We start from the raw sequence: 12,028 nt of genomic DNA, 5'->3' as shown, positions 1-12,028 counted from the left end.
TCTCAAAAACATCATATCAAAACTAGTATCAATGTTCCAAATCACATATAAAAGTATCAGAGTAAAAATCCCAGTCTAACAGCGGTGGTGTGTGCCATGCGATCATCCGGAGCCGTTCCCTTTACTAGTGGAAGTACCTAAAACCAAAACTGAAAACTGTAAGCACGAATCTTAGTAAGCTCCCCAAACTACCACATACCATACACATAACATATAACATAACTTTAGGACTCCGCCCAGCTGCATCAGGAAGAACCCAACATCAGGCTTACCCCGACTTTAGACCGTGTCTGGCATCGGACCTCGTCCGGAATCGGGCTTGATCTAGCATACATACCACATATCATATATCATAAACACATAACATAAACATATAAATATTCATTGGGCTTGCCTCGGTATCGGACCGAAGCCCGAAACACATAACACATAACATATAAGCTAACATATATCGGGCTTTCCCCGACATCGGACCGAAGCCCAGAACACATAACACATAACATGCAAGAATCACAAAGACATCAAGCATACATAAACGCTTCTCGTCACCGCCCCGACATCAGACTATAGTCTGAAACTACTAACATCTAAAGGGGTCGACATTGGTGCCTTAGACTCGTTCCTATTGGAGGAAAACTCACCCCGCAAAGCTGACTGCTAAAATCTCGTGTGAGGAATCTCTGATGGCTGCTCCAATGACTCCCCGACTATCATCAACACAATACACTTAGTCAAAATCTGATAATCTTTCATAGGGTAAAATAACCATTTTACCCCTGTTCAAAGTCAACATTCTGATTGACTCAACTCGCCAAGTTGGTCTATCAACTCGCCGAGTTTTGTTACTCAAGAACCCTAAAATCATGATCCAACTCGCCGAGTTCGCTGTCCACTCATAGTCACAATTAACCGAGTTAACTCGTCGAGTCATCCTCAGACTCATCAAGTTCTGCTTTCTCAGAATCGGGACAACTCGTCTCAACTCATCGAGTCCTTCCTTGGACTCGTCGAGTTCTTCAACCTCTAAGTCCAAAACTATGTCCTACTCGTTGAGTCATCTTCTAGACTCAACGAGTTCACTCATTAACAGAAAAGTTGGGGAACCGCGACCCGACTCGCCGAGTCGCACAAATAACTCGTCGAGTCCCCCAATATCTTAATCCATTCAGTCGATTTCAGTTGGGTTCATTGCCTCCAAAACATAAATCTAGATCCCTAAGGCCCTTATGTCACGTAAAGTTTTGAACTTTACATGCATGCATGGGGTTTTTAGCTCAAAAGGTCCAAAAAGGTGGCTCATAAGGTGCATGGGACTCCCATGGCCATAAAGTTGGCACCTTTATGCCATGGAGTCCCTCAAGGACCTAGATATACAGTAGATACACCAAATCATGCTTGCACTCATGAATGGTTCCAAAAAGGTACTCCAAAATGCCCTAACTACCCCATAAGAAGATCTAGAAAACAAATGGCCAAGGAATAGACTTGATTACCAGAAAGTGAAGGAAATATGAAGTTGCTTCTATATCTACAACCTTGTCTTGGAGTCCTCTAGCTTATTCTTCTTCTCACAAGCTTCAAATCACACCAAATCACTCAAAAATGGTTCACACACTCATACAAAACTCAAGCTCACTGATTAGGGTTTTTTGGATAATTGGGGATGATGGGGCAGGAAACAGGGGGTGTTATGTTCTTTAAATAGGGGGGCAAATGCTTAAAATTAGGGTTTCACTCTGGCCGAGCTACTCGTCGAGTCGAGGGCTCTTGACTTGTCGAGTAGATAACTCAAACCCCGCGCATAATCTGCCCTCTACTCGACGAGTTAGGGCCACCAACTGGTCGATTTCCTCTTTCATTATAAATAAATAAATTAATTAAATGCATACCAGGAACCATGCGTTACACAATGTTGCTTAGGGGATTCCTCAACAATATATGTCAGTAAGGCAACCACGAGGGGGATGGAGTACACCTGGTGAACACATCGTTCACACACATCTACAGGTTGCGAGCCTTCTAGCATTCCACTAGACTGTCTAGAATAGTCTGTGGTCGTCATCTATACTCCGCTAGATGACTGGGTCAGATTTCAACATTGGGACCTCTCATCATTCTTTTCATATTTCATCATCTATTTCATTTACCCATCTTTACCCAACATATTTATAGGTATAAAATACATATACAGTTTAAATCAGATAAAACATGTATAAATCGTTCATCCAATATAGATATCAAGAACAAAGAAAATAGGCACATATAGCACGTAATTTATATTAAATAGTTCATATCTATGTGTAAGATGAAAGTAACTATGCACTCACTTGTTAAAGTGATGACTCAAAATTCGGGCAACGCTTCGCTTCTAAAAAATGTATTTTCTTTTGACAAAACCTAGTATCATTATTACTAAGTTTTAGTCTAATATTTATTGCGACTAATTATTTGTCTAGATTCATCATTAACTCACAATCTACTTTCATGATCTATTAAGTAAGGAACAACCAGGTAGGATCATATTGGAGGTAGGGTCCATTTGGTATACGAAGTATACTGTTTGGAAATCTCACTTCAAACACCTCACTAAATCACAACCTAGACATCATCCCCGTAAGTAGTTCAATCAGCATAACGACTTTGAATCACTGACAAATCTTGTTTATAGGTGCATAATAATGATAATGAACTTAAACATAAGTTATACTTAAAGTAGGGTAAGCATAACTCACTTACAAGGGGGTTTAGCGAAGAACCGGGCTCTGCGTGGGCATAACTTCTGAGCCAAACGCTCTTCTTCTTAGGGCCTTCTGGCGCTCATGGACTTGCTTCTAACACCTAGGAGGTGCCAGGGAAAAACTTAGAGGGTTTGGGGGTATTTGGTAGAGAATTAGATAAGAAGATGTGAGAAAAATGAGTGAAAACGCCTTCTATCTATAGGCTGCCAACACCCTTGTACGTGGGGCATACGTAAGGGGACGCTGGGCATACTCAGTATGTTGGGTGTAGTCAGTACGCTAGGACTACTCCGAGATACGCGGGGAGTACCGGTGCCACGTGTCGAGATCGCATGCGAAGCCGTGGGGAAGAAGGTGCGGCTGAGATTGTGTGTAACACCCCGAATCCTGGATGAGAAATTTAAGAGTTATAATGCACTTTGGAGGACCTACTCGACGAGTTGGTTGGTCCGGACTCGTCGTGTAGGGGCTGAGCTGGCTACGCAAATCATAAACCCTACTCGTCGAGTCGAGGGGCTGGACTCGACGAGTTGAGTCTGTATTGAGAAAACCCTAATTTTAGGGCTTGCACCCTATTTAAAGGCCCTTAAGCCCTCATTTCCACCTCCCTGACCATTTAGACACACTAAGAGAAACCCTAGGCGAGCTCTAGTCGTTGTGAGAAAGAGAAAGGCTAAAGATCTTGTGTTCAAGTGCATTTTTAGAAAGGGGAATGAAGAACAAGAAGGTTTGGAATGAGAAGAAGCTTTGGGTCCAGTGTTCTTTCGGTGCTAGCTATCAATTGGAGGTAAAAAGCTATCTCCTTGATCATTCCTTTTGTTAGATCTCTTTCTAGAGAGTTTTAGGTTTTATTCCCATCCATCTTTTGGGTTGGAGTTGTTGAGTTGTTCATGGGAGTGGAGACTACAGATCTGAGCTATATGAGTCCCTATGAGCCCAAAGATTCAAGCTTTATTAAGCTTTGGGCAAGTCTTCAAGCATAAAGACCTTTATGGAGCATGTTTTGGCATTTTGAGCCCTATATGCCATGCATGAACGTAAAGCTTGCAGCTTTACGTGATGATTTAGCCTTGGGAGGCTAGATCCAGAGTATGAGACCTTATTTCTGTCCAAAATCGTCTGATTGAGAAAATAGACTTAAGGGACTCGACGAGTTGATGATACAACTCGACGAGTCGGTTAGGGTTTACCCATATGGTTTGGACGCGTTGCATACTTGGCGAGTTGACGAGACAACTCGACGAGTTAAAAGGGTTTTACCTGTCTTTGGATTCAGAGTGGACTCGACGAGTTGATGGGACAACTTGACGAGTAGGTGGGGTTTTCCTGGTCTTCTGGACACTGCATGGACTCGACGAGTTGACTAGCAACTTGGTGAGTTGACTCGGGTTTTCACGATGTACTGAGTTCTGAGGGACTCGACGAGTTCATGAGCTGTACTCGGCGAGTTGAGTCAACATGGACTGTTGACTTGAGTGTTGACTTCCGTTGACTTTTAGAGTTGTGATTTAAGTGCTAATTAGAGATAATTATCGCATGTGTTAGGCGGAGGCTAGATCGGTGATTCGTGTACGAGGTTTATTTGCTCGCTTACGAGGTGAGTCTTCTCAATATACTTACCTAGAGTTAGGGCCGGAGGGTCCACCCGAGTTGTGGGACCGGAGGGTTCCACTGAGACACATTGACCGGAGGGTCTTATTCGAGTATAGCCATGAGAGGCTAATGAGATGTATGTGGTATTGTGGAGAACTCACTAAGCTTCGTGCTTACCATGTTATGTGATATGTGTTTTAAATACTGTCACACCCCCAAACCGGAACGACGGAAACGTTCGGGGGCGGATGACTTCATGTAAGTATCACAACACATGCATTATAGTAATCAAAGTACAGCCAACCATTGCATTAATAAGTATAAGTTTTACATAGGTATTTTAAATATTTCAAATTCAAACATCAAAGTAGATACAGAAGACAACAGGAGTCGCAGTACGGTACTAAGCAGTCTTCTCAAAAGCTTCGGGGGTGTACCTGTCTACTAGAGCCCTGAGAATACAAGTAAGTTTTGAAAGAGTATCAACATAAAGCCAGTGAGTTCATAAGCATTTTGTTTTAGAACGACGGTTCTCGATTCTTTTGAAAAGTGCGATATCTTTTCCAGAAAACCTTATACTATCTGGTGAAATAAATGTATAAACCTTAAGTAAAATAATCTTTTGATATCTGTTGAGAGTGTTTCTCAAGAAAATCCCATATTTTCTTATGAAAAGCATGATTAAACCCATTTCTTCTATGACTTCTTGGTTCTTACTAGTCACGCACAAACCAAGGAGTTATGGAGGAAATATGAATATTCGTTAGTTGATTAATAAACCATCTGTTTATAAAATACTGATGTTTACCCTGGGAAATCCTGTATTTCCCTTAAGTGAAGGTTATTGAATTACCCTTTCTAAATCGGAAAGTACAAGTATCTACCATACTTATATCGTTTAAGCATTATTCCTTTTGAAAACCCTGATTACCCCGAGTGATGTATATTAGTCTTATTACATAAACAAAACTAATTGAAAAGTGAAATCCATACTTATATCTTTTAAGCATTATTCCTTCTGAAAACTCTGGTTACCCCCAGTGATGTATATTAGTCTTATTACATAAATAAAACTAATTGAAAAGCGAAATCCCGTAAACAAGAGATTAGTTTATACATATTGTGAGTCGTATAACCATGCTTGATATGACCTAGAGACCTTTACAACATTCTTCAAGTGTTGGTTAAATGACATTTGTCACCCCAGGCATGCCTGCCTAACTGTAGCTAGCAGTTCAGGTGTGGGATTGTCAGTCCCGAATAGATCTATTCACAAATCTAACGCTCTCCCCCCAGGTAGGATATGATTTAATTCAGTACACCTAAGGGTACAGTTTTTGAAGTAGAGCCTCACAATATTGTACAATCCAGTTTACATGTAATTCTAGGATTTAGTTGGTAAGCGCCCAAAGACGCACCTCCTATTTGATTAACGACTTTACGAATAATAATACAGGAAACCCCTTCTTATTATTAACATGAATCCTTATAAAATACTATCTCTTATTTCATGATTCATAAGTTCGTTTCCTTAGTTTTGAAACTGCTTTCGCAAGGTTAGTATCTTAACTCTTTTTGTAAAACTGTTTTCTATATCCGATGTATATTATTAATGGAAATATATTAAACAAAATAATATATTTGAACACAAGATTACTTGTGCTTTTACTTGTATTCCCCCTGAAAACATTAAAAACTCGGAAAATATAGGGGTATGAACTCACCTCGAATGAGTGGTTTGAATGAAGGATCGATATGAGATGCTGAGTGTCAAGTGAAGCCTCGAACACAATTGGATCCTAATTATCATGTAATAACACATATATGATTCAAATTAGGGTATTTCACGACTAGAAATGATAGGAAACCACCCTAAGGGCTTGAAAACACTTGAACTAAGTGTTAAAGTCATTTGTGATTGAGTGAGGGAGGTGTATGACCACTATAAAGGTGTGTACGGCCATGGGTGTGCGGCCCATGAGTGTACGGCCGTACACTCATGAAGAGGTGTGCCTTTGAGGTGTTTCCAAGGTTCTTACTAGCATCCAAGAAGTGTTCTAGGTCCCATGCTTAGTTGCAATGCAAGTTTAAGGCTTAGAATGATCATCAAAGTGGGTTTACGGCCCTAAGAGGTGTGTGCGGCCGTACACCTTTCATGTTCATGCCAAATTTGTCGACTTTCAGGTGAATCAAGGCTAGGGTCATGTCCAACTAGAAGACAGGGGTCAAACTCTCACTTTGGAGGGCCTTTAAGGGCGTGTACGGCCAACTTTATGAAGGTGTGCGGCCGTACTCCTTCAAGGGATGAAGAACATGATAAACTTGATGAACTAAGGCTTGAATCAAGAGGTCTGTCAAGTATAACATGCTAGAGGATGGAATACTCACGTTTTTGAAGCCTTGAAGAGTTCACGGTTGAAGAAACTTGAGAGAGAAGGGAGTAGTGTACAACCAAGGGAAGAAAGGAATGAAGGGAAGGAGGTCTACCCATATATATAAGGGTGAGTGTGCGGCCATAAGGGGGTGTACGGCCGTACACCCATGTGTACGGACGTACACTCCTCCTAAAGGAGTGTATGGCCCAATTTGCTACTTCAATGACTTGATAACTCATCCCTAATCTCAACCTTGGTTGTACTCAAGCTTAGAACACTTAAACGAACCCTTAACCAGTGCTAAAAGACAACAGAAACGAGTCTAATATTGATTGAATTGAATAGTTGAATAAGATAGAAGTTCCGGGTTGTCACAAATACTTCTTATGATCGCGGGAAGGCGCCGGCTTGATTGTACACACGAAATCGAGTTATGTTTTTATGGATCCTGGATTTTATTCGAGCAATTATGAATATGTGTTTTCGATAATTTGACAATTTGGGTATTTTGTGAAATGTGTTAATGAGATTTATGTGATTTTAAAATGAAAAATTTGTTTGAAAATTTACAGTGTTGCACTGTGCCTCGAGTCACCTTCGGAACTTAATAGAAAAATTAATTATCTTCTAAAATCCGTAACTTTCGCATACGAGCTCCGTTTTTGACGTTCTTTATATCCACGTGTAGGTAGGATCGTGATCTACTACTTTTGTTTAGACTCCGTCGGCTAATTTTGACGTTAGTTTTTTAAAGTTATATTTTAACAGGCTTAAAAAGTTAAAGTTCGTTAAAAATTCATAACTTGGTCATCCGACGTCCGATTTCGAATGTCTTTATACCGTTGAGCTCCTATTAATGAGATCTTCAATTGTCATTTAGGTTGTGTCGGCTAAAAATTGATCGATCTAAAATCCGATTTCCGGGTTGTGCATTGCTATGCTAAAGTTAGAAAAAAATCATAACTTTCTCAAACAAAATCATATTTGGACGTTCTATATATGCATACTCGTGGTTTAACATATACTACAACTTTCATTTAGATCTCTATGGCTAAAAAGTAGTTTATCAAAGATTTATTTTTTACGATAAGCGCTGTCGTGCCGGTTTAATCGTAAAACTTCGACGGGTCATAACTTCTTCGTTATATGTCGGATTTCAGCGTTCCTTATATCTCTGGAATCCTTCTAACAACTACTTCAACTTTCTTCTTAGATATTTATTCTATCTATTATTTTATTTTTGACACATATTATTATTATTATTTTATTATATCACTATAAGCACACATGTTGCACATAAATCACATAAATCACATAATACTCAAATAATTCTTCTTCATTAATTCAAAATAGGTTACAATTGTTGACCCTAACTATTACATCATTATAATAATGCGTAGCTAGAAATGCGGGCGTTATAGTGACTATTAATTATCATATTATTCTTTAATCATATAGCTTGTCTTGTGTGCGTTACAGAAGACCACGGCCCTACGGTGGGCGCCAAATTTTTGTGGTAAAAAATCGATCAAATGGATATCAACCAAAGTGTATGAGAGGTTGTGGTGTTGTAGCTAAAATAAATATCGAATTGAGATCAAAATGACACAAGTGGTTTACAAGGAAATCCCTTGATCCTTGTTAGGATCTCCAGCATAAAACCTTAGAAGGTGATAATGATCACCTTCCTTGTTTGATTTTATTGGTATGAATGCAAATTACAGAAATAATGATAAAAGTACGAGTACAAGTGTTTGTGTTGCTCTAGGTGCGTAAGGTGAACAAAGATTGTCCCCGTTGTGTGTCTTTTACAAGTGTATTTATAGTCTAGCTCAAGTAACTATAAGTCCGAGATTTCCAGGATCATGTTGAACAAGCTGCCTTGACTTGTAATTTCGGGTATCAAGCTTGACTAGAGCGATTATTGATAAGTCCTATGTTTATTATTTCTACACACGTGAACAATAAACATGAAATATATCCATTAATTTCGTTAGGAAATAATGTTGATAATATTTAGGATCCTAACTTGCTGTAACGTATATAATAGGATCCTGATTCAATTTAAGATTCAGGAGCCTGGACGTGTTTCAGGATCTTGACCCCTAACAGTAGCAATAGTTTTTCATTAGAATTAAACATTCCCCCTAGTTTTCGACACCATTTCTTAGCTTAACTATATTATTTTGCTACAAGGTACATTACCTATTTATGTTTTTAACTGGTTGAAATTTGACAGGATAAATAAATTTAAACTAGTAGTATTAAAATAACACATCACACATCAAAGTATTCTATGTATGTGATTCAATCTTTTGGATTCTTGTAGTGATTATCTCATAAGTTTGCATTCTTGTAACGCTAGAAATAAAGATCGAATTATAGATTTCAGAAAGTGATTTCCAAACATGATGACAAACTCATTTACACTCCGCTCCTGAGTGTAAACATTTTTCCAAATGATACACCATGGCTAACTCATTTCATCCAAAGTATTGATAACAAAATATTTAGTTAAAAATGTCTTTTTATTGAAACATATTATTGCACGAAGTGAGCTTCACCACACATATATATTTTTTTATTTAAGAAAATCCCAACGTCTGTTTTTAACCAATTTAGACATTTTTCCTCAGCTAATCAATACACTTTTAGTTTTAAGGAATCATAATAAAAAAGTTCACTTGAATAATTTTTAGGATCGTGTTTTCTAGTATTTTCTGAAATATGTAATTCGTTCCTATTGCACCGGGTACACAAATTCAGAGGTAGGATAATCCAAGAATAAAATCAATTCGAATTGCAGGCCTAATTGGAGTCAATAAACACATAATAGAACTCTCCTTAAACTTCTTTTTTTACTCGTTTATACATGTGGATTAATAATTAAGTTGTTACATATAGCCATATAGGAACATCTAATAGAAATCAGGGAAGAGCAAATCGTTATCCACCGCCAGAATCCATCTTTTTTAATAAAAAATTTAAAATATTCATCACATTATACCATTATAGAGTACGGATATACACATGCAATATTCAATCGAATTTACAATTACTTTCAAAGTTAATGAAATCATGGTAAATAAATAACAACATCACACTTAGGCAATAATTATTGCCTACTTATTGACACCAAATCAAACATACATACGACCAAATCCGAAGGAATAAAACAAACCACAATGCTTATTACAAAACAAAACCCTATTTAAGAACCCCATTGACAAATTCACAATTTAAACGTTAAAAAAATGCAACCCATTTTGTTTAATCCATTTCATTTTCATTTTAAGGTAAAATAAAAATGAAGAATGAATTAAACAATGGTGTTATAACCTTATATGAAAATGGATCGATAGATCTCATGTGCTCATTCGCATTTGAATCCTGGTGGAAGGGTCTTGCCACATGCACTAACTAACAAGCTTAAAGAGATTGGGACATTGAGGTTGATTCCCAACACATTAGCTTTAATGGCTGTGCAAAGACAAGCTGCAACTTCAAGATCAACCAAACCCTCAAGCAACGCGCAACACTTGCTAGATGCCGGAGATCCGACGACTACATTGACCAGACCAAGAACGTCGGCGCAAACTCCAAGCTTCAGAGTGTCCCGAGGACAAAAGGGGTTTGCTGGGGGGCCTTTTGGTGGTAGTGGTGTCGAGGGTGTGCATGAACCACAAGCATTGGAGAATGTGATGTTGCAGATGAGGAAGAAGATGAAGATACTGCCAGCAATGGAGTTAGTTGCCATGGCTAGCTAGAGAATGTATGTAGCTGATAGGGTTTGATATCAATGGTAAGGTGACCTGTAGAAGTGAAGAGTGTACCCTATTTAAAGGGCGAATGTAACGTAGACGTTACACATTTGACAGCTAAATCTTTTGTCATCTTGTTTATCGCAGACAACTTTAATTATTGCATATTTTAATTTCACTAAGAATGAGGGATACTTTTATAAATAAAAAGGTTATTTGAGAAACGTCGGATAGTATTTTATGTTCTTCTTTAGAACGCCGTTGGTTTATTTTTTAACAAAAACCATATATAATAGCATACAAGTTTTAAAATTCCCGGGTAAAATGAACTTTAACAATAATTTTTTTGAATAGCAATTGGATTGGCAAGATAAGAGAATGGAAGTGTATTGTAAGTTTGTGACAACACGTTGTAACTTTTGTAAGGTTGTGTAAAAGTTGTTTGGCATGTATATATATATATATATATATATATATATATATATATATATATATATATATATATATATATATATATATAGGCTTAGATTATTATATTTAAAGTAATTATTGTGTTATTGTATGCATAAATGTGGGACAATCATTTTACTTATTTTAAGAAAATGATTAATACATATTATTGAATTAAATATAATTGAAAAATACCATCTAATTTAATTACAAGGGTATTTTAGTCAAGTAATATATATTTAATAAAGGAAGATTGCATATTTTAAAGGATCATAAATTCTATAAATTTTAAAAATCCGATTTTACGAATTATAATTCTTTTAATTCGGACATTCTGACAGAATATGTTTATGAGTATATTCAAAAATAAAAATATTTTTGAACCAATAAAAATATTCTTGAACATATTTTTTGATCATGACTTTAAAATTTTCTTGTAGAATAACAAATTCTCGAACCATCAATTGAAGAATTAAAACAAAAATGACATTAATTCTTATAGAATACATGTAACAATTGCTAAGAATTACATTTATTGTTAAAGAATAAAACTAAAAAAACTTTCAAATTTGGAAAAAAAACATCAAAATCTAACAAAGACACTAATACATTCTAAAATAATAATGTTGCTAAGAGGCGTCGTTCAAATTTCGTGGTCCGTTCTTCAAGCATCAGATTTTGTGGAAACAAATACAATTAATAAATTAGTGAAAAAATATCCATATTCCATTCCAACATAATTGGAATTCGTGATTCCATTTTGATAGAATTGGAATGCATTTACCAATAATTATATTAATTCGGGCATTCTAACAGAATATGTTCATGATTATCATAAAAAACATTATTTTCTGATAGAATAGTATAAACGAAGAAATACCATTCAGTTGAAGCATTTTAGCGAGCGCTTGGTGTGCATCAAAACAACTTTCAATTTCCTGTAAAAATTAGACAATCAGAACAAATTCTCAATTCACCAAAAATATTACACCTTGAAAGAATTAGACAATAAACCTAAACACATCCAAAATTGCAGTTGACCCTTTCACTTTCTTGATAATAGTCTATGCTTTTACTAAGGCATTTAATCGAACACCTGGTGGGTGTTCTG

The 12,028-nt window shown here is 37.0% G+C and overlaps 1 pseudogene; it reads right to left on the bottom strand.

Moving 5' to 3' along the window:
* Positions 1 to 9,731: 9,731 nt before the first annotated feature.
* Positions 9,732 to 10,538, bottom strand: LOC145119802 (14 kDa proline-rich protein DC2.15 pseudogene; annotated as a pseudogene).
* Between the last annotated feature and the right edge of the window lie 1,490 nt (positions 10,539 to 12,028).

Source organism: Lactuca virosa, chromosome 6 (genome assembly GCF_052849685.1).
Source record: "Lactuca virosa cultivar CGN04683 chromosome 6, Lactuca_virosa_CGN04683_v6, whole genome shotgun sequence".
NCBI classification, from domain to species: Eukaryota; Viridiplantae; Streptophyta; class Magnoliopsida; order Asterales; family Asteraceae; genus Lactuca; species Lactuca virosa.
Note: the sequence above shows the minus strand (reverse complement) of the source record. Positions and strands in the feature narration are given on the sequence as shown.